General features: G+C 50.9%; 1 protein-coding gene across 4 annotated transcripts in view; it reads left to right on the forward strand.

Moving 5' to 3' along the window:
- The window catches only part of lingo2 (leucine rich repeat and Ig domain containing 2), an 840,266-nt gene that overhangs the window by 747,046 nt on the left and 65,865 nt on the right, over positions 1-27,355 (forward strand). The window contains exon 1 of one of the 4 annotated variants that reach the window (XM_072517270.1): positions 834-1,077. The exons of the other annotated variants lie outside the window; for them this stretch is intronic. The gene's annotated coding sequence lies outside the window, so the exon portion shown is untranslated. Of the gene's footprint in view, positions 1-833; positions 1,078-27,355 lie in introns of those variants that run through there. 4 annotated transcript variants of the gene reach the window in all.

Raw genomic sequence — 27,355 nt, forward strand, 5'->3', positions numbered from 1 at the left:
GTCCACCTAACCTGCTCATCTTTTGACTGTGGGGGGAAAGTGGAGCACGCGGAGGAAACCCACACAGACATGGGGAGAACGTGCAGACTCCGCACAGACAGTAGCCCAAGCCGAGAATCAAACCTGGCGCTGTGAAGCAACAGTGCTAACCACCGTGGTACCGTGCCGCCCCAACGGATTAAACAGTCCAATTAATAACTTTACTGAAATGTATTGTCAATATTATTTCTGCCGTTCCCCAACAGAGAGGGAAAACAAAACATGCAATTTTCATTCAGGTACAGTTGAACGATCCATACTGAATTAATAATGCGCCATGATTTTGCCCTTCGCTGTCCAGCTTGGTGCTTCCTGACCTACATTAATCTTCACTTGATGCACATTTCAGCGATGGTCGTTTTGCTTAAATCAACAGCTCCTCGCCCTATGTAGGTTACAGTAATTGTTTAGTCATTAATTAAAGTGTCCCATCAGGAGCTGGAACTGTTCCATTCACTGCTGTTCCTTTATTTGCAACGTGTAACACCGATGATTTGGTTCTGTTGACAATCATGTCCACACAGACCCATTAAATTGTGGAATCTGAGCATCCCAAGCTCAGCTCTCATGGGGTTAATTAAAAAATGAGGCAGCACCCAAATCTGTGTGTCAGACAGAGCGCTTTAATTTTTCACCAATCCCACAGCATTCTATTGTTCCGTCACACAATCAAATGCTGAGTGTTTGTGGTGTGTTCTACCAAATGCTATTGTTTGTTGGGTTACTAAGTTCTTGTGGAAGGGACACGCGCGGCGGGCAATGTATTAATTAAACAATGTCATGCACAGCGCAGTTAGATGTGCTGATGGTGGCAGGGACTTAAGTCTGCTCGAAACAGCCCTGGAAATGGCAGGAGGAACGTGCGCCTTTGTGGGTTCAAAGTTCCAGGATCTTTCCACCAGAGGGAAAAAGTGGAGAGAAATGCCGTGAAAACTGCACAGTTTCTTTGCTTTTGAGGAAAAGGAGGAATATAAGGAGCTGAGGAGCTGAGCAGCCGCTGAGCAGATTGTAAAGGGCAGAGGGAGGAAGTTGTAAAAGGTACTCCTTCATGGTTAATCAAAGAAAGCTGTTATTTTCTGTTTTGTAATGGAGCTGAAGACAGAAATGGTGATACTGAGTGAAATCAGTTTTGTGATGTCCAGAAACATGAAGCGTTTTGGACTGGAGATTGTTGAAAAGGAAAAAGTAAATTGAAGTTATGCTTTCGAAAAATGTAGGGGTAATATGCGCAGGAAAGTACTTAAGAGTCCGTAAAGTACTGCTTCTCAGCTGAATTAAATAAGACCTTATTTTGTATTCTCCTTTTTAAATATTGTGATCTTATTTTCTGTAATTTGGCTGAATGTTTGTGGTGCATGATGCATGAGCAAGCATGTTATTACAGCATGTATGTGTTCACCCCAAAATTAATAGCTCCCAATTAACTATTGTGCTCTACAAAAGCTCCACTAGGTTCCGATATTCTCCCAAGTAAAAATCTGAGCAGTAAAGTAGAAATGATGGACGGCCTTAATGTAACCGGTGTGCTCCTTTGTAAAGGTTCAAGAGAAAGAAAAAAAACCATAGAACCAAGCATGATAAGATAAAAATGCAGCTGTCAACAAGCAAGAAGGAATTGAGGGATGCAACCGTTCAAATGCATGAAAGGAATCTCTCCCTTTTGGTCAAAACTGAAGTTTTTGAACGCATTCTTTGCTGAAGAAACTGTCTGTTTAACCATGGGGTGTGCTATGAGTTTTATCCTGTCCTCACACAGTGGCATTTCTCAACGGGAGTCAGTAGACAGCAGCAAAGAACAGAAATCCAACCTGATTATGTGTTCCTGGGTAGGTCAGGGGATTTATAAAACCAATTATTGTGCCCAAATTGCTGTCCCAGCTCGGATCAACTACCTTTGTCAAATGATAAGTAAGTTCGCAGATGACACAAAAATGGACGGTGTGGTCAATAGTGAGGAGCAAGGTCTTAGGCTGAAGAACCTAGGGCGCGATTCTCCGACCCCCCACCGGGGACCGTGGCGGAGGCGAAAGGGAAAGAGTGCCCCCACAGCACAGGCCCGCCCGCGGATCGGTGGGCCCCAATCGCGGGGCATGCCACCGTGGGGGCACCCCCCAGGGCCAGATCGCCCCGCGGCCCCCCCCAGGACCCCGGAGCCCGCCCACGCCGCCTTGTCCCGCCGGTAAGGTAGGTGATTTAATTTACGCCGGCGGGACAGGCATTTTGGCGGCGGGACTTCGGCCCATCCGGGCCGGAGAATCGAGCGGGGGGGCCCGCCAACCGGCGCGGCACAATTCCCTCCCCCGCCGAATCTCCGGCGCTGGAGACATCGGCAACCGGCGGGGGCAGGATTCACGCCAGCCCCCGGCGATTCTCCGACCCGGCGGGGGATCAGAGAATTTCACCCCATGTTTCCCGTCGCTCACAGTGCTGAGAAACACAACGCTATCAAACGTCACTTGGGTTAGATACTGGGCCTCAATGGGAAACGCATGGCCGGGGCTGCACATCGCCCTGTTTTCTCCACTGAGGAGCCCCGCTCGCTGAAACTCCTCGGTGTAGCGAGAGACCTCTGGAACCTCCGACGTGACTCTCAACCACCTCACTCTCCCCCCAAGCCCCAACTCACAATGAGGGTGTCCACCCCCCCCCCCCTCCGGCACCCATAGGGCACCCCTGGCCCTATCACCAGTGCCAACCTGGTACCCAGGCAGTGCCACCTGGGCACCTTGGCAGTACCAGGCTAGCACCCAGGTGGCACTGCCAGGGTGGCCGGGTGGCACCAGCAGTGCCAGGGTATCACCCTGCCCAGAGGGCATGCACCTGGGGGCCTCCGTGCCCCTGAGAGACCCCCATAAATGCCGTTCTGTCTGGTCACATTTGTGGAGACCAGTACTGAACGGCGCTCGCCTGAGATCTCAGAGGCAAAGGGGATAGATCCCAACTCCTCGGGTGCCTCAGGAATCTGTATATGAAAGTGAGACCAGCTGTCTTGCTCTAATATGCCGATTTCCCAAAAAGTGATACCGCCCACAATGGGCGGGATTCAGATGGTAATGTCTCGCAAGAATGCGTTAGATATTGCGAGGCTTTGCGAGCTGGGTAGATCCCGGGAGCAGGGTCTCCTGGCTTCTACCGGCCACTTTTCGGGCGCAGCGTGGCCGTTCGATCATGCTCTGGAACTCACTGCCTGTAAGGGTGGTAGAGGCAGGAATCCTCATAACTTTTAAGAAGTATTTAGGTGAGCATTTGAAATGCCATTGCACAGAAGGATATGGGTCAAGTGCTGGAAAATGATATAAGAATAGCCAGGCGCTTGATGGTTGACATGGACGCAATTGGCTGAAGGACCTCTTTCCGTGTGGTAAAACTCTATGACACTATCCACATGTATGCTGACAATGCCCAGTTCTAGACCAGCTCTTTGGTCCCCACCACTATCTCCGTACAGTCAGGTACCTTGCCTGACTGGATAAGCAGATATTTCTGCCAATTGAACATTGGGAAATCTGAACCCTTCTGTTTCTGTGCCTGCTTCAAACTCCATTCCCTAGACACTGTTTCCATCCACCCACCCTGGCCACTGTCTCAAACTGAACCAGATTGCTTGCACCCTTAGATCCCTTGATCCTAAGCAAGGATTCTCATCCCATACCTTACCTGTCACTCAGATCATTCAATTCCTCCTCAATCTTCACAAATGTTCAGCTCGATTTTCAAGTTCTCATCCTTGTTTACAAACCCTTCTCTGACGCACCCCTTCCTTCCTCTGTAATCCGCTCCAAGCAACACTACGAAAATGCTGTGTTCTGGTCTCTTGTCCAGTTTCCTTCTCCACTTCATTGGTAGCCATATCTTCAGTATAAGCTCTGGAATTCCCTCCCGGAACCTCCGCACTTTTCTAATTCTTTCTCTTCCACTAAGACCTTTTTTAAGACCTCTTTTTTGATCAAGATTTTGATCAGCTGTCTTGATGTCTCGTTCTTTGGCTCGGGATTGTTTATATTTGTCTGGTTACTCTCATTGTGAAACATCTTGAGAGGTTTAATATCATAAAAAGTGGGAGACGACGACTTGTTGCCCATGTAAGACATTGTTTTCTCAATTACGAGTTGATGGAGCATGACTCCAGAGTTGGATGCGTACCTTTCAGGATCTGTGTGATGGGCTGCAAACAGCAAATTCACCCTGCAAATAAATCACATAACATCTGTATCCATGAATGCAGGAGGCTATGTCACCAGCGCTTTTGAGTATTGCGCTGAAACCTACTGAAAAAAACCAACAAACGACGCATCTCGTTATTAATGTGCAAGTTCGGGGGATGTAGAGATGTTGTGAGTTGAGACTCTGGCATTTTCTGGTTGATTTACAATATTCTGCTGTTTGATCTGTACAAATAACATCTTGCCCTTAGCCTTCCTGTTATTCTGAAGAAATTGTTGGATTTGCACATTAATTGCCCATTAACCTCACCACAGAAGCTTAGGGCTCATGACTAAGAGTGTAAATATAGTCTTAACCACATGATAATTGGCAATGACTTTCAATCACCCTCTCTGGCCCAGGAACGGAGCAATTTAAATCATTCAATCGCATTCAGGTACACTGTTGATCCACATTGCAAAATAATGTCAATGTTAAAATGTAACTTTATTCTTACTTTTTGTTTCTTTTTCTCTCTCTCCAATCTTTCATTACCTCTCTTTTCTTCTCTTTCTGTACCTGATTTGATGACAATTCACTCTATTTCCCTTCTTGGTCATTCCTCTCGTTTTTTTTTCAGTCCTTTGTAATGATCTGTTAATGGGACAGTCTGCAGTTCAACTAGATTACGGGTGCCCGGGCCTTCCCAATATCGACTCACACTTCCACCAAGTTGTAGTGCTTAAAATTCGGAGTCGAAGGGCGAGTTGAAAGGTCTGAACCAATGGTTCACACCATGAGATGTCACCTCCCAGCAAAATCTCACCTAGTGTTTTGCAGGAAAGAAAATCCTGCAAAAGCTTCAATTCAAGCAACTCATTGTTGGTCAACATCATCTACTGGTGCTGGACACATTGCAAAGTGGATTAGCCTATTCCTCTCCCGAGTAAAATGCTTCACACAATTGTATGATATTGCAGGAAAAGCTTATGCCATTGGCCCAACTCACCATTTATTGCCACACAGCAAAACTATAATATTGCCTTATCCGGGGTAACTGCAAAAAAAAGAACATGCAAGAGGAAATATGTCTATGTGCTAAAATCTTGGAATGGGTAACTTCTTGTCACAGGTCATTGATTGGGTGAAAGTAAAACAACCAGCAAATCAGAACTTCAAGTTGCACCTGGTGGATAAGTGACGAACCAATCACATCACTCCTTTGTCCTTTTCACTCCCGCAGGAACTGAAATGTTTCGGCCGGGATTCACCGATAACGCGGCCAAGTGTTGACGCCGGCGTCAAAACCGGCGCGAGCGACTCCAGCGTCAACGGGCCTGCAGGCCCAGTAATTCTCCTCTTCTTCGGAGGCTAGAATGGCAGCGGAGTGCAGTGCGCAGCTCCGGCGCCGAAAACCGGTCCTACATGGCTGGCGCAAGTCGGCGCATGCACGGCACGGGGGGAGCGCGGGTCCGTGCAATGCGCGCCACGGCCGTCTCCACACCAGCGAATGCGCGTGGTTGCCGTCTCGGTGCCGGCACGGAGCAACATGTCGGCGACCGAACAGCGGGCCCGCACGGCAGGAGGTAGGCCCCTCCAGATCGCGGCCGCCACCAATCGGATGCCCCCGATCGTGGGCCTGGACTCCGTGGATGCCCCCCCCGGAGTCAGATCCCCCCCCCACCAGGACGTCCACATCGGCCGCGGGTCCAGGCTCCCGCCGGGTGGTACCAGGTCTGAACTACGCCGGCGGGACTCGGCGGAATTTGGCAGGAGTTCAGCCCATTGCGCGCGGTGAATCACCGCGGGGTCATATTTCTGCGGCTCCCGACCAGCGCCGCGGTGACCGTGTGGGCGCGTTTGGCGACGATTCTCCGACCCGGGGCGAGCTCAGAGAATCCCGGCCAACATCTCAGGTCAACAACTTCCCATTAATACTGGACAAAGTTAGCGATTTAAAACCTTGAAAGGAAATGGAGAGTGAGGGGGAATTGAAACGGGAATGTAGAGAGAACAAAAGCGAGAGATCATGGGGGGGGGGGGTTCACCGAACCCCGCCGGGTGGGAGAATCGCCGGGGGTCGGCGTGAATCCCGCCCCCGCCGTCTTCCCAATTCTCCCGCCCCCCAAAGACCAGCGTGGCGTGAGTTGCACCGCCCGCCTCGGAGAATGGCGGGGTCCGGCGCAACTCAATGGGCCCCAGGGCTGTCCAGAATCTCCGGCCCGCAATGGGCCGAAGTCCCGCCCATGCTATGCCAGTCCCGCCGGCGTAAATTAGGGCAGGTCCCTTACCGGTGAGACATGGCGGCGCGGGCAGGATCCGGGGTTCCTGGTGGGTCATGGGGGGATCTGGCCCCGGGAGGTGCCCCACGGTGGCATGGCCCATGATCGGGGCCCACCGATTCCGCGGGCAAGCCTGTGCCGTGGGGGCACTCTATTTCTCCGCATCGGCCGCTGTGGTCCTCAGCGATGGCTGATGCGGAGACGAACTCTCCCACGCATGCGGGGGGATGACGCCAGCACATGCTGGCGCTCCCGCGCATGCGCTGCCTCGCGCCGGCCGGCGGAGGCCCTTCGGCGCCGGTTGCCGTGGCGCCAAGCCCCTATCCTGCCGGCCGGCGGGGCACCAACCACACTGAGACGGGCCTTCCTCCGCACCTTTGGGGCGGCCAGACACCGGAGTGGTTCACGCCACTCCGTCCCGCCGGGACCCCCCGCCCCGCCGGGTACGGGAGAATCCCGCCCCATAAGTGATAAACACAAAGACTAGAATAAGTATTCAAATTAGGATTGTGCATGGGTTACAGGGACAGTTTTCAATTTCTAATATGAACACTTCACTGGCCCTGTGTGAAATTTGCTTTGCGCAACATAGCACAAATAGGCAGGATTGGATTGGATTTGTTTATTGTCACGTGGACCGAGGTGCAGTGAAATGTATTTTTCTGTGAGCAGCTTAACAGATCATTAAGTACATGGGAAGAAAAGGGAATGAAAGAAAATACATAATAGCGCAACACAAGGACAGTCTAGACTTTTGTTTTATTCCTTTATCAGAATTTGAAAGTTAGAGCTCAAAGTGTGGACAGGGGAAAACTCCTAATTCAGCTCCTTGCCTGCTCCAAAAAACAATTCAAATTTTATCCAATTCATGGTCCCCACAAGAGAGACATACCAGATCCAGGCATTACACCTGACCTCACGCTCATCCTAGCCAAAAGGCCAGGAAGCGATTGGAAAGTCCAGAATTAACTGAATGTGGAGCGAAGAGGAAGAGGCTACTCATCCTGACCCCGTGTGTGAAAGAACGTGGCCATTTTACCTTCTCTCTGGCACCGATTTCCCTCATCGCTCTGGTCACTGCTATCTCCTGACCCAATTGTGAACACTACCCCTGACCAAACCTGAGACCCCCCCTATCTTAATGCATGATTTGTCCTTGTTCTGAGGTCCAAACATCACCTGACCCCAAGGCCTGGTTATGCCCTCATCCCAAGCTTGACCTCCCCGCCCCACCAACGCAAGACCCAATCTGTTCCAGCTCGTGCTTGATTGCCACTAAGACCTCTCACCCAATTACTTTGAGCTGGAACATTTTGCCCACTCCCCACCATCCCACTTCTTCACTAGTGTAAGGGCTGTTGTGCCGTGTTTTTAAATGATGCTTCACCAACTGTTCTCCGTAGCTAACTGTCTTGATAGAAATTAGGTTTAAGAGCCGATATTATGGATACCGAAGGCCTCTTCATTCAGGTCCATGGACATTTTCCCCAAACTGGGCCCACCTATGTTTGTCGCCTTGTGGCTTTAAACATTCGGCATTTTGTTTTTGTATTTTTCCCATGAAATGAAATGAAAATGAAAATCGCTTATTGTCACAAGTAGGCTTCAATGAAGTTACTGTGAAAAGCCCCTAGTCACCACATTCCGGCGCCTGTTCGGGGAGGCTGGTACGGGAATTGAACCGTGCTGCTGGCCTGCTTGGTCTGCTTTAAAAGCCAGCGATTTAGCCCTGTGCTAAACAGCCCCATGTAATTAGCCCTGTGCTAAACAGTCCCATGTAAATAATTCTGTTCTCTAAGACAAATATGAAGATACTGTGATAAAAGCAAATTACTGCGGATGCTAGAATCAGAATCAAAAACAGAAAATACTAGAAAATCTCAGCAGGCCTGACAGCCTCTGTGGAGAGAGAACTGAGGTAACGTTTCGAGTCTGGATGGCTTTACGCCTAATGAAGAGTCATCCAGACTCGAAACGTTAGCTCCGTTCTCTCTCCACAGAGGCTGTCAAACCTGCTGAGATTTTCCAGCATTTTCTGTTTTTGATTGTGAGTGAAGAAGATGCTGATCTCTGCTTTATTTATAGTTGGAAAGAAGAAACATTTTTATTGGCGATAATTGAGGGAGCGAGAGAAAGCCATGCCCAAGGAGCAATCACAAAATAGTTCCTTGGGCCATTTTCCAGTGTTTTCTCCAAACCATGGTGCAATGCTCTCTCTCTCGCTCTCTGTCCACCCATTCCCCACACAATCTCTTCTCCCTGCCACCAAGGGCTCTTCCCCTGAGGCCATCATTCATTCACCACTGCTCAACTGCTCCACCCCCACCTCATGCCACTCCCGGCCAGCATTCTTGTCCCTCAACTGTCCACATCACCAGCTAGGCTGAACCCCTTCCTCCCTGGCTAGCAATCCGCTTGGTCTACCAGAAAGCAAATTTCCCCACTCAGCTAACCGCTTCTCCTCAGCTGGCGACCCCTTCCCCTATTCGACTCCTTGCCCTTCACTTGGCTGAGGGGCCTTGTGACGGCCGCAGTGGTCTGATCTTCAAGCACACTTTGGCGGGCATTGCTGCCTGTTACTTTCTGGAGCTTGCCCGCTTCGTGGAAATGAGACGTGAGACCCAGAATCAGGGGGGACCTGTCTGCCCAAGCGCGTGGATCAGATTCTTTGAACAAAAATGGACAGGCCCAAATTCCTGAGCCATTGTTCTCTTTTGCTTTGCATTTATAATCTGCTTAGTTGAGGTACATTATGAAAGGAAAATCACAATCTTCCAATTAATATACATACAGTGGACAAGAATTTCACTGCGACTGGATGGAAGATCCTTCAGATCATTTCTCACTGAGCCTCAAGTGATGACATTTTTACCATTAAATAAGACAAGAAAATACACTAGCTTTTAGCATTGTAAATTACTTTCTTCCTGTAGTTATTTTTTTTCTTCAGTATTACGGAGCTTGAGCTGAAAATTGTGCAGCACGTGGGAGGATTCGTCCCTGGATCAACTAACAGCCCAGAGATTAATCCTCCTGTGTGAACTTTGTCGGCAGAGAACAAGTGCAGGAATAGAGGGATCCCATTGCATCGGGATCGTCACTCCTGCCCCAAAGGTTGGCCAGCATTGAATAGATCCCTCTTATGAAACTTGACCAGATTCAGCATTATGTATGACGCAACCTAAAATCTTTTGTTTGGGTTGCTACATTATAATCGTTCCTGAGTTCCGATTACCTCGTGGATAGTGGGGGGGGGTAGGAGCATTTCCGAGAAGTGGTTTCAATCGGGGATTTAGATTACATCAGAAATGAGGAGAGCAAACTCCTGAACCTGGAGATAAATTGCTTGTAACCCGTCCCATGTTTCTGAGGTGTTGCATTACAACACAGTGATTGTAGTTTTGTGTGGGAGTCACAAATATCAAATCTCCTTGGGCTATTGCCGTTGCATGGAATGTTGATGTCATATTTAGGACTCTGCTCAGCTGATGTCTGATGACATTGTCACTGAAAGATTATTCTGTGACTAACAATGATTCATATATCATGCTGTATTTTTTTTGCGGGGGGAAGAAATAAGACAGCTCATTCAATTATATCCCTTCATTTGCTCATTTTTTCATCATTGATTCATTTGATAAGAAATGAGTGTTTTTTTTCTTCATATTACGAGAAATGAGTGAACTAGCGAATGTTCATCCTGCTCTTTCATCTTTTATTCATGTCAGTCAAAAGTTAGAACAATGAATTGCGCAACCATAAGCAATTGTTGCACATTTTTCACTTGTGATGATGAATGTGCCACAAAATGTGCGGAGGTGTAACATGTAACACTGATGCAAAAAGAAAAGGTATTTCTATTCCGGACTTCGGTGAAGGTTGTTCTGGTGGGTGAGGTGACCATCAAACTTTATACTCATGAGCCTGTCCTTGAGTGCCAGCTGTGACTCAGTGGCAGTGCTCTTGCCACTAAGTCAGAAAGTTGGAGGTTCAACTCCACACCCGAGGACCTGAGCACAACGTGAGTGCGGAAAGACTGCCGTGCTGTCAGAGGTGTCCTCTCAGACGAAAGAAGCCAGGGCACTGTTTCCATGAAGAGCACGAGGGCACGCAACAACGTCCCAGCTGATATTTATCCTTCAACCAACGTTACTAAAACTGATTATCACATTGCTATTTATGGGAGCTTATCGTGCAAAGATTGGCTGCCACGTTTTTCACGCAACAATGACTAACTATACTTCAGAAATTCTTCAGTGGCTGTAAAGTAATTTGGGACAACCTATAGTTGGGAAAGGCACTATATAATGGTAACCTTGTAATATCAAACATAAAGAGAATGGGTTGGATTCTCCACCGGCGGGATGCTCCATTTTGCTGGCAACCCGGGGGTTTCCCGACGGCGTGGGGCTGCCCCACAATGGGAAACCCCATTGACCAGCCGGCGTAACGGAGCATCCCACCGGCAAGGTGAAACAGAAATGTGGTTCGGCAGGGCAGAGAATCAGCTCAACTGTTTTTGGCGACAGATCATGGGGAGATTTGGAAACCAACAGAATATTCAATACTAATGGCCCATTAGAATCCTAACAAATGTTTAAAACTTTTATTTAGAATACCCAATTACTTTTTTCCCAATTAAGGGGCAATTTAGCTTGGCCAATCCACCTAAACTGCACATCTTTGGGTTGTGGGGGATGAGACCCACGGAGACATGGGGCGAATGTGCAAATTCCCACATGGACAGTGACCTGAGGCCGGGATCAAACCCGGTTCCCCGGCGCCGTGAGGCAGCAGTGCAAACCACTGCACCACCGTGCCGCCCCTGAATCCTAACAAATTTGAGGGTCATGTTCTTTGCTCATCCCAATGTTGGGGAATGAACCACACAGGAACACTGATAAGAGGGGTTTGAGAGAGGCCCCTGATGTTGGACGGCTCAAACTATTGGTGCCAAGTTCCAGGGTGGCATGAACAGCAACCCACCTGAGGAACAACTTAAGCGGGACGACCAGCCCAAACCCGGGGGAAAATTGCCTGAATTCCAGGGGAGAGGAGAAAAACCTGACAAGCAAGCCCCTGGAGATGAGAAATCCTGAGAATACTTGGCAGCAGCCGAGAAAGATAACTGCAGTTAGCTTGGAGACACTTAGCACACTCAAACAATACTGATGTTGCAGCTCAGCCTCTAATTCCTTGGATGGTAGTGGCCATCCATATGAGCTGTCGGTATCAGTCAGGCTTTGACGCTCAGCATTAGAAAGTACTGTACGATAATCTTCCCGCGGCCCGTTTTCTGACAGAGGAGGCAGCTCACCATTGACCACTGGTTGGACATTCCAGTCCTGCCAATCTCTATGGCCTTTCGCCAGGTTCCCCTATCCCGCCGCCAGGGAATCCGCTGTGGGAGGATGCCTTCGGCAGAACTGGACGATCTCACTGGCGGGAAGGGCTGGAAAATCTCGCCCTAAGTTAACTTGTAACGTGTGCAATGGGCGAGGCGTTTTCAGAACCCCAAAATGTATCATGGAGTTCAACCAACCTCTCCCTTTAATGGATTTGTTGCTTTTCCTGGCACACGGCTTTTTCCCTAGGTGTGGGATTACAATTATGGACACGTGGGTTTTTAAACACAAAACACTGTTAATTCCATGAACTCAACTTAACATCTTAAATAAACATTGGATTTCTTAACACCCCTTACTTCAAAGATAACTCAGAAAATATTGCAACAGTAAATAACTCCTTAAACTGTTCCTTGAAACTTCCAAAAGACTTAACACCTTTAAACAGAATCACATCAGGTTAAAGGATATATATATTTTCTGTAGAATGGCAGAGATAAATTAGCTTGGTTGACTCCAGCTCCAGCACCTTGCTTTCTTCCTGAAAACTCTCTGGAACCACACAGACACACCCAAGCTGCTTTCTCAAACCTGGCTTTCTCCCTTCAAGCAGATCACAGCAAACCAGAACTTCTCAAGCTGCTGTCTCAAACTGGCTTTCTGCTTTTAAACTGCTCTCAGCAAAACCAGCCAGGCACTTTTTTTAACTGAAACTTCAAAATGGCTGAACTAAGCTGAGCTCCACCCACTCTATGACATCACTGTTTTCTTAAAGGTACATTGCTTAAACATCCAGTTCTTAAAGGCACTCTCGCATGACAAGTGCAAGCTCAGTTAATATTCTCTGAAATAAATGATACTGTTGTAAACATGGGGCCTAACTATAATTATAACTTCAAATAAGATTCAAAGTCACAGATGTAGGTTGAGTGATGGTAGATTTAAAACTGAAACGAGGAGGAACCACTTCTCGCAGAGGGTGGTGAATTTGTGGAAATCGCTGCCCCATATTGTGGTGGGGTCCAAATCATAAAATGGTTTCAAGGAGGAGACAGATATAATTCTGAGGGGTTAACACGATATGGGGAACAGGCAGGAAGGTGGATTTGAGACCAGGAAGAACATAGAACATACAGTGCAGAAGGAGGCCATTCGTCCCATTGAGTCTGCACCGACCCACTTAAGCCCTCACTTCCACCCTAACCCATAACCCAATAACCCCTCCTATCCCTCTAGGACACTAAGGGCAATTTATCATGGCCAATCAACGTAACCTGCACGTCTTTGGACTGTGGGAGGAAACCGGAGCACCGGAGGAAACCCACGCAGACACGGGGAGAACGTGCAGACTCCGCGCAGACAGTGACCCAGGGGAAGAATCGAACCTGGGACCCTGGCGCTGTGAAGCCATAGTGCCATCCACTTGTGCTACCGTGCCACCTGATTGAAGAGATCTGATTGAATGGCGGAGCAGGCTCGAAGGGTTCAAATGCCTACTTCTGCGAATTCCTAGTTCCTATTCAGGTGCTCATAAATTATATTTTATTATTACTCCTGTGTGGCTCTTGACTTTAATTAAAGTAAAATTCAAGCATGTTGCCAATTAAGCTGGAAATTCACTATCACCAACATTTATCTGTTTACACACAGTCAGAATTACCTCCAATATCCTTTGACCATTGCAAACCATTGTTCAGAAGTATTTATTAAAATGATTGAGACATTACAATCCTGAAGCCCAATCAATTTGCATTGTTTTAGATAGTTTGGGGCGTTTCCAGCTTGCGAACCAGGTCATTCCAGCATCAAACTTGACACTTAACAGTCATTATACTTACAAAAACAGAACACTTTAATGTAAAGCAATTTGAAAGGTGCACACAGCTAAATAACATGTGAGCACTGGGAGTTGCACAAATTACAAATCATTTTGTTTCTCTCTCCAACACGTTCTTGAATACAAAATGCAATTTGGATTAAGGCTGCATGGACGGGATTCTCTAATAATGGGACTATGTCCCCACGCCGGCGTGAAAACCGGGGGCAACGACTCCGGCATCAAAGGCACCCGAAAGTGAGGAATTCGCACCTTTCTAGGGGGCTAGGTTGCCGCCGGAGTATTCCCCGCAGCTCCAGCTGGCAGGGAACTGCCTGCGCGAGTCCGCGCATGCACAGAACGGCCGGCGTATGACCGCGCATGCGCGGGGGTTCCCTTCTCCGCACCGGCCCGAGGCAATATGGCGGAGCCCTAGAGGGGCGCGCGCGGCGTGGAGTAAAGTGGGCTCCCACGGAATCAGCCCACCCGCCGATCGGTAGGCTCCGCTCGCGGGCCAGGCCACCATGGTGCCCCCCCCCCAAGGGTCGGATCCCCCTGCCCCCCCTCCTCCAGGAAGGCCCCCGCACACTCACCTTCCAGGTCCCGCCATGTGGGAGGTGAGTAATCCACGCCGGCGGAACTTGGCCAAACTCGTCGGCCACTCAGCCCATCGGGGCCCGGAGAATCGCCGGGGTGGGGGTGGGGGGGGGGGGGGCGGGGGTGGCTCTGTCCGACCGGTGTGACGGCGATCCCGCCAGCTTCCGAAGAATGGCGCCAGAGAATGGGGAAGCCAGCGCCGGGGCGGTGCGCGAGACCGGAGTCCGGGTCGGAGAATCCAGGCCCATGTCTCAGACTAGGTGGGTCTTTTTTAAAATTAATTTAGTGTACCCAATTAATTTTTTCCAATTAAGGGGCAATTTAGCGTGGCCAATCCACCTACCCTGCACATCTTTGGGTCGTGCGGGCGAAACTCACGCAGACACGGGGGGAAGGTGCAAACTCCACACGGACAGTGACCCAGAGCCGGGATTAAACCTGGGACCTCAGCGCCGTGAGGCAGCAGTGCTAACCACTGTGCCACCGTGCTGCCCTAGACTAGATGGATGTAGAGTAATTCAGATTTCATTGTAAATGTGTCCTCAGGCGGCATCTTGAGTTAATTCTATCTATGCTCTCCAAACAGATGAAGGTGGCAGCTTTTTGAAAAGATGGAAAATGTGGTGATATTTACATAGTCAGCCCTCCATCTCATAACACAGTGATACGAAAATATTGCAAAGCTAACTTCATATGTGTGAACATTGTGTACACACTAATATGTGTACATATGCATATAGATCTTCAAACACAAACACTTTCAAAGAGGCAAAAGGTTTAACTTTTTTTTCAGTTCCTTTAAACACAACAGAAGGAGAAATGTTTCATTTTGATATTTTTTCCATTTTTGGGATGTTAATCTCACTGGCAAGGCGGCACGTTAGCACAAGTGGATAGCATTGTGGCTTCACAGCGCCAGGGTCCCAGGTTCGATTCCCCACTGGGCCACTGTCTGTGCGGAGTCTGCACGTTCTCCCCGTGTCTGCGTGGGTTTCCTCCGGGTGCTCCGGTTTCCTCCCACAGTCCAAAAACGTGCAGGTTAGGCGGATTGGCCATGATAAATAATTGCCCTTAGTGACCAAAAAGGTTAGGAGGAATTATTGGGTTACCAGGATAGGGTGGAAGTGAGGGATTAAGTGGGTCGGTGCAGACTCGATGGGCCGAATGGCCTCCTTCTGCATTGTATGTTCTATGTTCTAACAGTGGTTTCCAATCCCTAATTGCCCATAGGAAGTTCTTGAACTGTTTTAATCCATGAGGTGTAGGTACACCCACAGTGCCACGGTTTTGACCCAGTGACAGTGAAGGAGCAGGGATGTAGCTCCAAGTCAGCACGGTGAGTGACTTGGAGGGGAGCTTGCAGGTAATAGTGTTCCATGAGCCTGTTGCTTTGTCCTTCGAGGTGACTGAGAACGTGGGTTTGGAAGGGGCTACCGAAGGTGCTTTGCAATCTTGTAGATGGGACACCTTGTTATCATTGTGTGCCACTGGTGGAGGGAGTGAATGTTTAAGGTGGTGTCTGGGGTTCCAATCAGATGGAATGCCTTGACTTAGACAGTGTCAATCTTTTTGTCTGCATTTGGAGCTTCACTCACCCAGACAAGTGAAAAGTATTCCATTACATTCCTCATTTACAGGCAGTTGACAGACTTTGGGGAGTGAGGAAGTGAGTTACTCGCCACAAAATCCCCAACCTCTGACTTGCTCTTGTAGTCACTATATTTAACATGGGATAAAAGCAAATTACTGCAGATGCTGGTATCTGAAACCAAAAAGCAAATGCTGGAAAATCTCAGCAGGTCTGGCAGCATTTGCAGGGATAGAAAAGAGCTAACGTTTCGCGTCCAGGTGACCCTTTGTCAAAGCTAAAGACCAAGGGCGTCATTCTCCGACCCCCCGCCGGGTTGGAGAATGGCCGTTGGCCGCCGTGAATCCCGCCCCCGCCCCCGCCGAAGTCTCCGGTACCGGAGATTGGGCGGCGGCGGGAATCGGGCCGCGCCGGTTGGCGGGACCCCCCGCTCAATTCTCTGGCCTGGATGGGCCGAAGTCCCGCCCAGAAATTGCCTGCCCCGCCGGCGTAAATCAAAGCTGGTATTTACTGGCGGGACCAGGCGGCGTGGGCGGGCTCCGGGGTCCTGGGGGGGGCGCGGGGCAATCTGACCCCGGGGGGTGCCCCCACGGTGGCCTGGCCCGCGATCGGGACCCACCGATCCGCGGGCGGGCCTGTGCCGTGGGGGCACTCTTTCCCTTCCGCCTCCGTCACGGCCTCCACCATGGCGGAGGCGGAAGAGATTCTCCCCACTGCGCATGCGCGGGAAACTGTCGGCGGCCGCTGACGCTCCCGCGCATGCACCGCATTTCCGCGCCAGCTGGCGGGGCACCAAACGCCATTTCCGCCAGCTGGCGGGGCGGAAATCCCTCCGGCGCCGGCCTAGCCCCTCAATGTTGGGGCTCGGCCCCCAAAGGTGCGGAGCATTCCGCACCTTTGGGCCGGCGCGATGCCCGTCTGATTGGCGCCCCTTTTGGCGCCAGTCGGCGGACATCGCGCCGTTGGGGGAGAATTTCGCCCCAAGAAAGTGGGAAATATTTATACTGTGGAGTGAGAATGAGAGATCACACAGAAACCCAGGGAAACGGGGTGCTAATAGCCACAGAAAGCAAGGGGAAAGAGGGCTAATGGCACTCCCCAGAGAGAACAGAAGGTGTGAAAGGCCAAACTGCAGAGAAACTAACATCAGAGGGTAAACTGTGACAGATGTGGATGTGGGGGGAGGGGAAGGAAAAGCAAACGGGAGAAAGAGGAACGAAAGGTGGATAAGATGCGGGGGGGGGGGTGAATATATATAAAGAAAGACAAGAGAGAAAGAAATGGTTAGGAACAGTTCAAATGAAATGGGATGAAAACAAAGGGGTTGAGGTGGGGTAGAGCTAATCATCTGAAGTTGTTGAATTTGACGTTGAGACCGGAAGGCTGTAGTATGCCTAACCGCAAGATGAGATGTTGTTCCTCCAGTTTGCGTTGAGCTTCACTGGAACATTGCAGCAGGCCAAGGGCAGACATGTTGAAATGGGAGCAGGGCCTTGTGTTAAAATGGTAAGCTACGGGCAGGTCAGGGTCCTGAATGCGCACAGGCTGAAGGTGTTCAGCAAAGTGATCACCCAGTCTGTGTTTGGTCTCTCCGATATAGAGAAGACCACATTTGGAGCAGCGAATGAAATAGACCAAATTGGACGAGGTGCAAGTGAAACGCTGCTTAACCTGGAATGAGTGTTTTGAGCCTGGAATCTTTAGGATGGAAGAGGTAAAGGGGCAGGTGTTACATCTTCTGCGATTGCAAGGTAAGGTCCCATGGGTGATGGGAGAGGTGTTGGGTATGGTGGAGGAGAGGAATAGATGATCTCGGAGGGAACGGTCTCTGCGGAATGTGGACAGAGAGAGTGAAGGGAAGATGTGTTTGGTGGTGGCATCACGCTGGAGTTGGCGAAAATGGTGGAGGATTATCCTTTGCATATGGAGGCTGGTGGGATGAAATGTGAGAACGAGGGGATCTCTATCCTTGTTCTGGGAGGGAGGGGAGGGGGCGAGGGTTGTGGCGGGGGAGATGAACTGCACACTGTTGAGGGCCCTGTCCACAACTGTAGGTGGGAAATCACGGCTGAGGAAGAAGGAACACATTTTCGAAGCACCATTTTGGAAAGTGGCATCATCGGAACAAATGCGACGGAGGCGAAGGAGCTGAGAGAAAGGGATGGAGTCCTTACAGGATGTAGGGTGTGAAGAGCTGCAGTCCAGACATCTGTGGGAGTCAGTGGGCTTGTAGTGGATATTAGTAGATAGTCTATTGCCTTAAATGGAGACAGAAAGATCAAGGAAGGGAAGGGAAGTGCCTAAGATAGACCAGGTGAAAATGATGGAGGGGTGGAAACTGGAAGCAAAGTTGATGAATTTTACCAGGTCCGGATAAGAGCATGAAGCGGCATCAAAATAGTCATCAATGTAATGGTAAAGGAGTTGTGGGAGGGGACCCGGGTAGGCCTGGAGCAAGGAATGTTCCACATACCCCATAAAAAAGCAAGAGTAGCTCGGACCCATGCGGGTACCCATTGCTACACCTTTATTTATATGGCTAGTCCAGTTAGGTTTTGGTCAATGGCCCATAGAATTTACAGTGCAGAAGGAGGCCATTCGGCCCATCAAGCCTGCACCAGCGCTTGGAAAGAGCACCCTACCCAAGGTCAGCACCTCCACCCTATCCCCAGAACCCAGCAACCCCACCCAACAATCAGGGCACTTTTGGACACTAAGGGCAATTTATCATGGCCAATCCACCTAACCTGCACATCTTTGGACTGTGGGAGGAAACCGGAGCACCCGGAGGAAACCCACGCACACACGGGGAGAACGTGCAGACTCCGCACAGACAGTGACCCAAGCCGGAATCGAACCTGGGACTCTGGAGCTGTGAAGCAATTGTGCTAACCACAAGGCTACCATGCTGCCCAAATTGTGGATACTGCATGAGTTGGCATGGAGGGTGTAAAGACAAATGGTGGTGGGTGAGCGGTATAGATTGGCATGCATTGGCATTAAGTCAGGAAGGTGGCTATAAGGGGCCAAGAGGTGGGTGAAAGTCATGAGTTGGCACGGATGGGGCATGGGGAGCGTATGGGTGGTGACGGGCTGTGAGGGACAGATGGCCTATTATGTAACAAAACAACTGGAAGAAAATCACTGAGAACTGAACGGGCCCTTCAAACACCCCAACAGGCAGCTGGCAGCCCCTCTGATCTGTGTGTGGGAATGGCAGATCGGAGTCCATTCTGCACCTGCACCCTCGGAGTGATAACAGTACCATTCAAAACATTTTGGGCGGGATTCTCCGACCCGCGCCGGGTCTGAGAATCGCCGGCGGGCCGCTCGAAACGTGCCACGCCGCCCCGACGCCAGAACGTGATTCTCCACAGAGCGGAGAATCGGCACCATTGGGGCCGGCGTGGTCGGCGCGGCGCCGGTCAGGGGCCGCTCTACACGGTCCCCCCCAAGATTCTCCGGCCCAGATGGGCCGAGCAGCCGTAAAAAAAAAAAACGAGTCCCGCCGACGGCGTTTTAACATGCTCTGAGCTGGCGGGACCTCGGCATTGATGGGTCCGGGGGCGGCCTGTGGGAGGGGGAGGTGGCGGTCCGACCCCTGGGGGTGCCTCCAATGTGGCCTGGCCCACGATCAGGACCCACGGATCTTCTCTGTCCCCCGGCCTTCTTTCTTCCGCGCTGGCGCCTGTACTCCTGCGCCATGTTCGGTCCGGACAAGGGAGACACCGCACATGTGCGGAAATCGTGGCGGTGGGACTGCGCATGCGCGGGTTCACGCCGCGCCCACTCCGCATGCACGCATCCCCCGGCGCCCATTCCACGGCAGGATCAGCAGCTGGTGCGGTGTGAACCGCTCCAGCGCCCTGCTGGCCCCCTGTATGGGGCCAGAATTGCTGATCCTGGGGCCGTGTTGACGCCGTCGAGAAACGCGACGGCGTTTCCGACGGCGTCAACACTTAGCCTCAGGATCAGAGAATCCCGCCCTTTGTTTTTGTGCAAGTGTGGTGAGCTGGAAATATCTCCAACTCAAATTACCCACTTTGCGAGTGAACCTCTGGTCCCATATGTTGCAAATTTGTCTTTGATATTAGAAATTGGCGGTATATAAATTTTCCAGCTTTTATTTGAAAATAAATTACATCTCAAAGAAATTGGATGCTCAAAAATGCCAGTACTTCAAAGGCATATATGAATTCAACAGATTTTGAACCCTTGCTGTTTGCTGCAGTATCTGTCAATAGTGTCAGCATTCTCTGCAGAGATTTTTATATCTTTTGTACAATCAATGTTTTATGCAATTCAGGGAAAGGCCTCATCCATTTTTACCATTACTTCCTCAGTACACTTTATTGTAACGGACTGCTGTCAGTGTCTTCAATAACACTCTGCAGAGTGGCACAGTTCTGCATTCTCACTGACTTTGGGCGGCTGAGTTTGTGTTGAGATCTCAAGATCAAATCAGTCATTTGCCTCTCTTTGTGACTATGCATAAAAATTATTGCTTTTTTAATTTTTTAATTAGAAATGCAGGTAAAGGTCATAATCAAACCTGAGAAGAATTGAGAAGAACGTGGGAACAGGAGTAACCTTTGTTGCAGCCCCTCGAGCTTTGTCCGCCATTCAATTAGATCATGGCTGATCTGTATTTTAGCTCCATTTATCTGCCCTTGTTCTGTCATTTTAACACCAGTGCCAAAGAGTATCCAGCACTTTCCTGAAATTTTCAACCAACTCTTCGATTTTGGAAGGAGAGAGTTCCTTATTTCAACGACCTTGGGTGGGATTCTCTGACCCCCGCCGGGTCGGAGAATCGGCGGGGGGCGGCGTGAATCCCACCCCCGCTGGCTGCCGAATTCTCCGCTGGCGCGGTTTTGACGGGGGCGGGAATCGCGCTGCGCCGGTTGCTGGCAGTGCCCCCCCCGGCGATTCTCCGGCCCGCGATGGGCCGAGCGGCTGCCCGTTTTAGGCCGGTCCCTCCGGCGTAAATTAGACCTGGTACTTACCGGCGGGACCTGGCTCTGCAGGCGGCCTCCGGGGTCTTCGGGGGGGGCACAGGGGGATCTGGCCCCGTGGGGTACCCCACGGTGGCCTGGCCCGCGACCGAGGCCCACCGATCTGCGGGCGGGCCTGTGCCATGGGGGCACTCTTTCCCTCCGCACCGGCTGCTGTGGACCTCCGCCATGGGCGGTCCAGAGAAGAACCCCCATGCGCATGCGCTAGGGGGACGCCAGCACACGCTAGCGTCCCGCACAGGCACCAACTCGCGCTGGCCGGCGGAGGCCCTTCTACACCGGATGGCGCAGCGCCAAGCTCCTTCTGTGCCGGTTGGTGCGGCGCCAACCCCGCCGGCGGCGGCCTAGCCCCTGAAGGTGCAGAGGATTCCGCACCTTCCGGGCGACCCAACGCCGGAGTGGTTCACGCCACTCCTCGGCAGCGGGACCGCCCGCCCCGCCGGGGAGGGGAGAATCCCACCCCTGTGGAACACAGGGCAATATATCTAAACAACTTGGCTTAAATGTACATCTCCTTGCTTTGGATTCCTGCAGTAGAGGAAATAGGTTCTCTTTCTCTGCGCACTCAACTCAAACTCCTTTTAAGTATCATAAACAACTCCGTCAGCTTACTCTAGGGGGGCGATTCTCTGATATTGAGGCCAAGTGTTCGCGGCGTCGTGAACGCCGTCGCGTTTCACGACGGCGCATACAGGGCCCGGACACAACCTATTCTGGCCCCCACAGGGACGCTCCAGCGTCCTTACGCGCCGCCAGTTGGGGCAGCCCAGTCCTGCGCATGCGCGGGGAACGTCTTACGCATGCCGGCCCCTCACCAACATGGAGCCGGTGTTCTGGGGCCGCGCGCGGAAGGAGGTAGGACCGGGGGAGAGGGGGTGGGGAGAGGCCGGCCCACCAATCGGTGGACCCCGATCATGGGCCAGACCCCATCGGAGGCAACCCTGGTGAAGGAGCCCCCCTCCCACACCACAGGCCGCCCCCCCCCCCCAGCATTCCACAGAGTTCCCGCCGGCAGCGACCAGGGGTGGACGGCGCTGGCGGGAACCTTTCACCGGTTCTCCGAGCGGCCTGGTGCAAATCGTGCGCCGCTGGTTTCCGGGGGTGGGAGAATCGCGTGCAGGGGTTGGGCTGGCGTGGCGCGATTCTCCCACCCGGCATTGGGGGGGGCGGGGGGGGGGGGAGAGAATAGCGCCCGGGATCTTCTATTCACCAGGGAATGCAATTCCAGTCTGGCAACAGTTCAGCAAGGGACTTAGTAACATTTCAGACAAAGCCATCAGTGGCAAGGAAGTTGCTGATGACGGTGCTAATGAAAATGTTTTTTTTTCTGAAACCTCGAGTACCCAATTCATTTTTTCCAATTAAGGGGCAATTTAGCGTGGCCAATCCACCTACCCTGCTCATCTTTGTGTTGTGGGGGCGAAACCCACGCAAACACGGGGAGAATGTGCAAACTCCACACGGACAGTGACCTCGGCGCCGTGAGACAGAATGCTTGAATTGAACTGGCCTGCACCACACTCTCAGGCAGCGCATTCCAGACCAGCACCACGGTCTGCGTGAAAACGTTTTTTCTCCATTGGCTCTTGCTCCATTTGTCAATTATTTTAAACCTGTGCCCTCTCACTCTGGATCCTGACACAGACGGGAACAGTTTCTCCCCATCTCTTCTGTATAGACCCTTCATAACTTTCAATACCTTTATCCAATCTGCTCTCAGCTTTCTATTCTCCAAGGAAAACAGTTTTAACGGGCGAAATTCTCCCCCAACGGCGCGATGTCCGCCGACTGGCGCCCAAATCGGCGCCAATCAGACGGGCATCGCGCCGCCCCAAAGGTGCGGAATGCTCCGCATCTTTTGCGGCCTAGCCCCAACATTGAGGGGCTAGGCCGACGCCGGAGGGATTTCCGCCCCGCCAGCTGGCGCGGAAATGGTGTTTGTTGCCCCGCTCAGCTGGCGCGGAAATGTGGCGCATGCGCGGGAGCGTCAGCGGCCGCTGACAGTTTCCCGCGCATGCGCAGTGGGGAGAGTCACTTCCGCCTCTGCCATGGTGGAGGCCGTGGCGGAGGCGAAAGGGAAAGAGTGCCCCCGCGGCCAGGCCCGCCCGCGGATTGGTGGGCCCCGATCGCGGGCCAGGCCACCGTGGGGGCACCCCCCGGGGTCAGATCACCCCACTCCCCCCCCAGGACCCCGGAGCCTGCCCACGCCGCCTGGTCCCGCCGGTAAATACTAGGTTTAATTTACGCCGGCGGGACAGGCAATTTCTCGGCGGGACTTCGGCCCATACGGGCCGGAGAATTGAGCGGGGGGTCCCGCCAACCGGCGCGGCCCGATTCCCGCCCCCGCCCAATCTCCGGTACCGGAGACTTCGGCGGGGGCGGGGGCGGGATTCACGGCGGCCAATGGCCATTCTCCGACCCGGCAGGGGGTTGGAGAATGACGCCCAACTTCTCCTATCTAGCGTCGTAACCTAAGCTGTTCATCCCTGGAACTATTACCGTGAATTTCTTTTGCATTCTCACCAATGATTTCAGGACCCAGAACTGGATGCATTACTTCAGCTGAGGCTTAACTACAGGTTCAATGTAACCTCCTCGCTCTTGCAGTAAATGCCCCTGTTAATAAAGCTTAGGATACTGTATACTTTATTAACTGCTCGCTCTGCCCGACACTTTCAATGACTTATGTATATACTTACCCAGGTCCATTTGCTCCTCCATCTGTTGCTCTCTTTTGTGGCTATAAATATGGCGGTTAATAAGGTTGCCTTTCTTAATCTTAATTATGAATATGCTTTCAGAGTCGCCAGGTATCTCTTGATACCGCCACAAGGTTCAACCGAATACCGATCAAAGAGCCAATACACTAGTTAGTTCAAAGTCAATGATACTTTATTTACACACAGTATGATTTACTCATGCGCAATAACACTACAGGCTAAGTTATGTCTATCACTAACACTTATACTTAACTTCGGGTGCCCACTTAGGTCAGAGGAAAAGTGGCCGTTGTTCTGATCTGAGGCTGTTGGGTTTGAAGAAGTAGCAGGAGTACAGCTAAAGTCGTCCGTCTGGGAGCGAGCGTTGAACTTGAACTTACTTGCTTCTGGTGGTGCAGGTGGCAGGGTCTCTCCAGTTGAGAGCCGATTCCAAGAGAGGGAACACATGGCGAGGGTTCTTTCTTATACTCGGGGGGGGGGGGGGGCTCCACGCGCTTTTAGGCGGGCCTTAAACTTGGTCCCAATCAATTGGGCAGCTTCTCGATCACCGCCATCGATCTGAGCCAATAAAGGGGCAGGTGCCTTGATGGCTGGGCATGTCCTAAGTGGCCGTTGGCCTTGCTTTGTTTGTTTCTTCTTGCTGAGGTAGTGGCGCCGGAATGTCTGGGATTGTATCGGCTACCTGAGCACTAGTCTTTGTTCATCGGAGATGGGCGATTGATGTGCAAATCAGCCAAGAGTTTTGGTTCTGTCTGCAGTCTGTCTTCTAAATACACATTCAGGCTCTGTGCCTGCTTGTTACTTTGCATTGTTCATTTTTCCCTGTATGCTCTGCGAGTGTCCATTTTATATGCTGAAAGTGGCCATCCCAGATGGCTACACACCCCATTCAGAGTTATCCCCTCTATTTTATATTGGCTTTCTGTATTCTTCCAACTAAATGGAAACATTCACATTTCTCTGCATTTTACGTCATCTGCCACCTGCCTGCCTATTCCACAAACTTGTCTATGTCCTTCTGAACTTCTACACTATCCTCCTCACAGTCCGCAATGCTACCAGGTTGCATTGTGTTGCTAACTTTTGGTTGGCTCTTAATTTGGCTCTGTTTAATCACGTTTGCTCAAGAGTCACCAGGTATCTTTCGACAACGCCACAAGGTTCAGAACCGAATACTGATTAATGACTCGGTACACCAGTTAGTAAGTTCAAAAGCAACGCTCATTTATTTACACACAGGCAAATCTACTCATGCATAAACTCTACAAACTAAACTACCACTATTACTAAAGCCTATAATTAGCTTTGGGTGCCCATTCAGTCAGAGGAACAATGGCCATTCCTCGGTTCTGAGGCTGCTGGGTTGAGCTTTTACAGGGTAGCAACTAGGAGCGTCTATCTCGTAGCGAGCGTTGACTTGGGACTTACTTGGTCTGGTGCAGCTGCTAGGCAGGTCTCTCTCTTTGCTGAGAGCCAAAGCCAAAGGAGAGAGATTCTCCCTTGGGGGACAACTTTTATACTGAAAAGGGCTTCACGTTCTTTTGGGCGGGCCTTGAACCTGGCCTCAACTAATTGGGTCTTTCCCAATCATCTGTATTGATTTTCCTCCAAGAGTGGAGTGGTTCCCTGATCGCTGGGCGTGTTCTGGTGACTGTTAGTCTGCTTTGTCTTAGCTTCTTCTGGCGCCGGGGAGTCTGCCTTAACATTGTGTATCTAAATGTTTCCCTTTTGTCCCTGGAGATGGCTCATTAGTATGTAGATTGTTTGGTAGTTTCTGTCCTGTCTGAGAGTTTAAGGATCTAATCAACAGTCAGAGCTTGCACCTGCTTGTTTCTTCGCATTGTCCAATTTTCCCTGCATTCTTTGTGGGGTGTCCATTTTGTAATCGGGACGTGGCCATCCCAGATGGCTGCACTTGCACCTGCAAATTTTGGATCTCCCAGTTCCGCTGAGAGCGAGCCCCCATGGTGGCTTCCTGACGGTGGATGATGCGATCAACGGGAAAATCTGTTGCCAGTGGCAAATCCCCATCGCCGGCCAATGACGGGTGTCTTCCGCTGTCGTAAAACACGGTTTTGGGGGGGTGGGGGGGGGAAGGGTGGCAGAAAATCCCACCCCTAATTTTATCTGATGGCTTTCTGAGTAAGAAGGACAAGTAGCCTGTTGATGTTAAAGTATGGATTTCAGGATGAAGTTGACCCTATGTTTCTCGGTGTATCATTGGAAGGGAGCTCAAGCTACAGCTGGGGTCATGCCTGAGAAGGCAATAGTTGTTGGTGCCTGCCCGGTAAATTGTATTTTGTAACGCAACAATAACTTGTCTTTAAAGCAGCTTTCAGTTTGTGGAATACTTCGAGGTGATTTTCTTGAGTATTATCAAAGAAAAATTAAATCCGAACCACATTGAGAACATAGAAAAAGTTAAAGATGGAACAAAGAACAGGAGTGCAGAAGCCGTTTAGCCTATCGAGCCTTTTCAGCTATTCAGTGTGATTATGGATGATCTCTGACTTAACTCCAAATTCCCACTGCTGCTCCAGATCCATTTATAGCTTTGGTTCACCAGAATTCAATGGACACTTCATCTAGCATTCAGTGCCATTTGTGGAAGAGAGATCCAGACTTCCATGGCCTTTCTGTGTGCAAGCATTTACGAATTTCCCTCTTGAAAGATGTGGTCCTGATTTGCGGACTATTCCCCCCCCCCGAGTCCTAGACCATCCAACCAGCAGAAACAGTTTCTCTCACCTACCCTTCCACACCAATATATCCTTCTTAAGTGAGGTGTTCAGAACTCTTTTAGGGGCAGCACGGTAGCATGGTGGTTAGCACAATTGCTTCACAGCTCCAGGGTCCCAGTTTTGATTCCCGGCTTGGTCACTGTCTGTACGGAGTCTGCACGTTCTCCCCGTGTGTGCATGGGTTTCCTCCGGGTGCTCCGGTTTCCTCCCACAGTCCAAAGATGTGCAGGTTAGGTGGATTGGCCGTGCTAAATTGCCCTTAGTGTTGGGTGGGGTTACTGGGTTATGGGGATAGGGTGGAGGTGTGGGCTTAGGTAGGGTGCTCTTTCCAGGAGCCGGTGCAGACTCGATGGGCCGAATGGCCTCCTTCTGCACTGTAAATTCTATGATAGCTCGTCACGGCACTCCAGGTGTGGTCTAACCAGGGCTTATAGAATTGAGGAATGCTTTCTGCCCCCTTGTCTTCTATTCATCTGGAGCATTTTAGATACTTAACACCTTAACTTTCCACTGCATGTATTGGAGGGAACATTTCCCATTTCCTGACTTCAGCACTTTGATAATGGTGCATTCTTCACAACTATCATGTGCGACTGTGATGTTACCAAAGGCTGCCAAAAACTTCATAGAAAAGAATAGTAGAAGAGTTTTTATAGAATCCCTACAGTGCAGAAGGAGGCCATTCGGCATGTCGAGTCAGGACCGACCCTTTGAATAAGTACTTTACCCATGCCCAACTCCCCCCCCAGCACTCCCCCCCCCAGCACCCCCCCCCCTCCCCTCCCCTCCCGCACCATTCCCATAAACTGACCTGCACATCCCTAGACACTAAGCGGAAATTTAGCATGGCCAATCCACCTAACCTGCACATCTTTGGACTGTGGGAGGAAATCAGAGCACCCGGATGTAACCCTCACAGACATGGGAAGAACGTGTAAACTCCACACAGACCAACCAAAGCCGGAATTGAATCCGGGTCCCTGGCGCTGTGAGGCAGCAGTGCTAACCAGAGCACCACCGTGCCACCCCCTTGAGCAAACTTGATCAAAGAAATAGGTTTCAAGGAGCA

Source organism: Scyliorhinus torazame, chromosome 9 (genome assembly GCF_047496885.1).
Source record: "Scyliorhinus torazame isolate Kashiwa2021f chromosome 9, sScyTor2.1, whole genome shotgun sequence".
Lineage (NCBI taxonomy): Eukaryota > Metazoa > Chordata > Chondrichthyes > Carcharhiniformes > Scyliorhinidae > Scyliorhinus > Scyliorhinus torazame.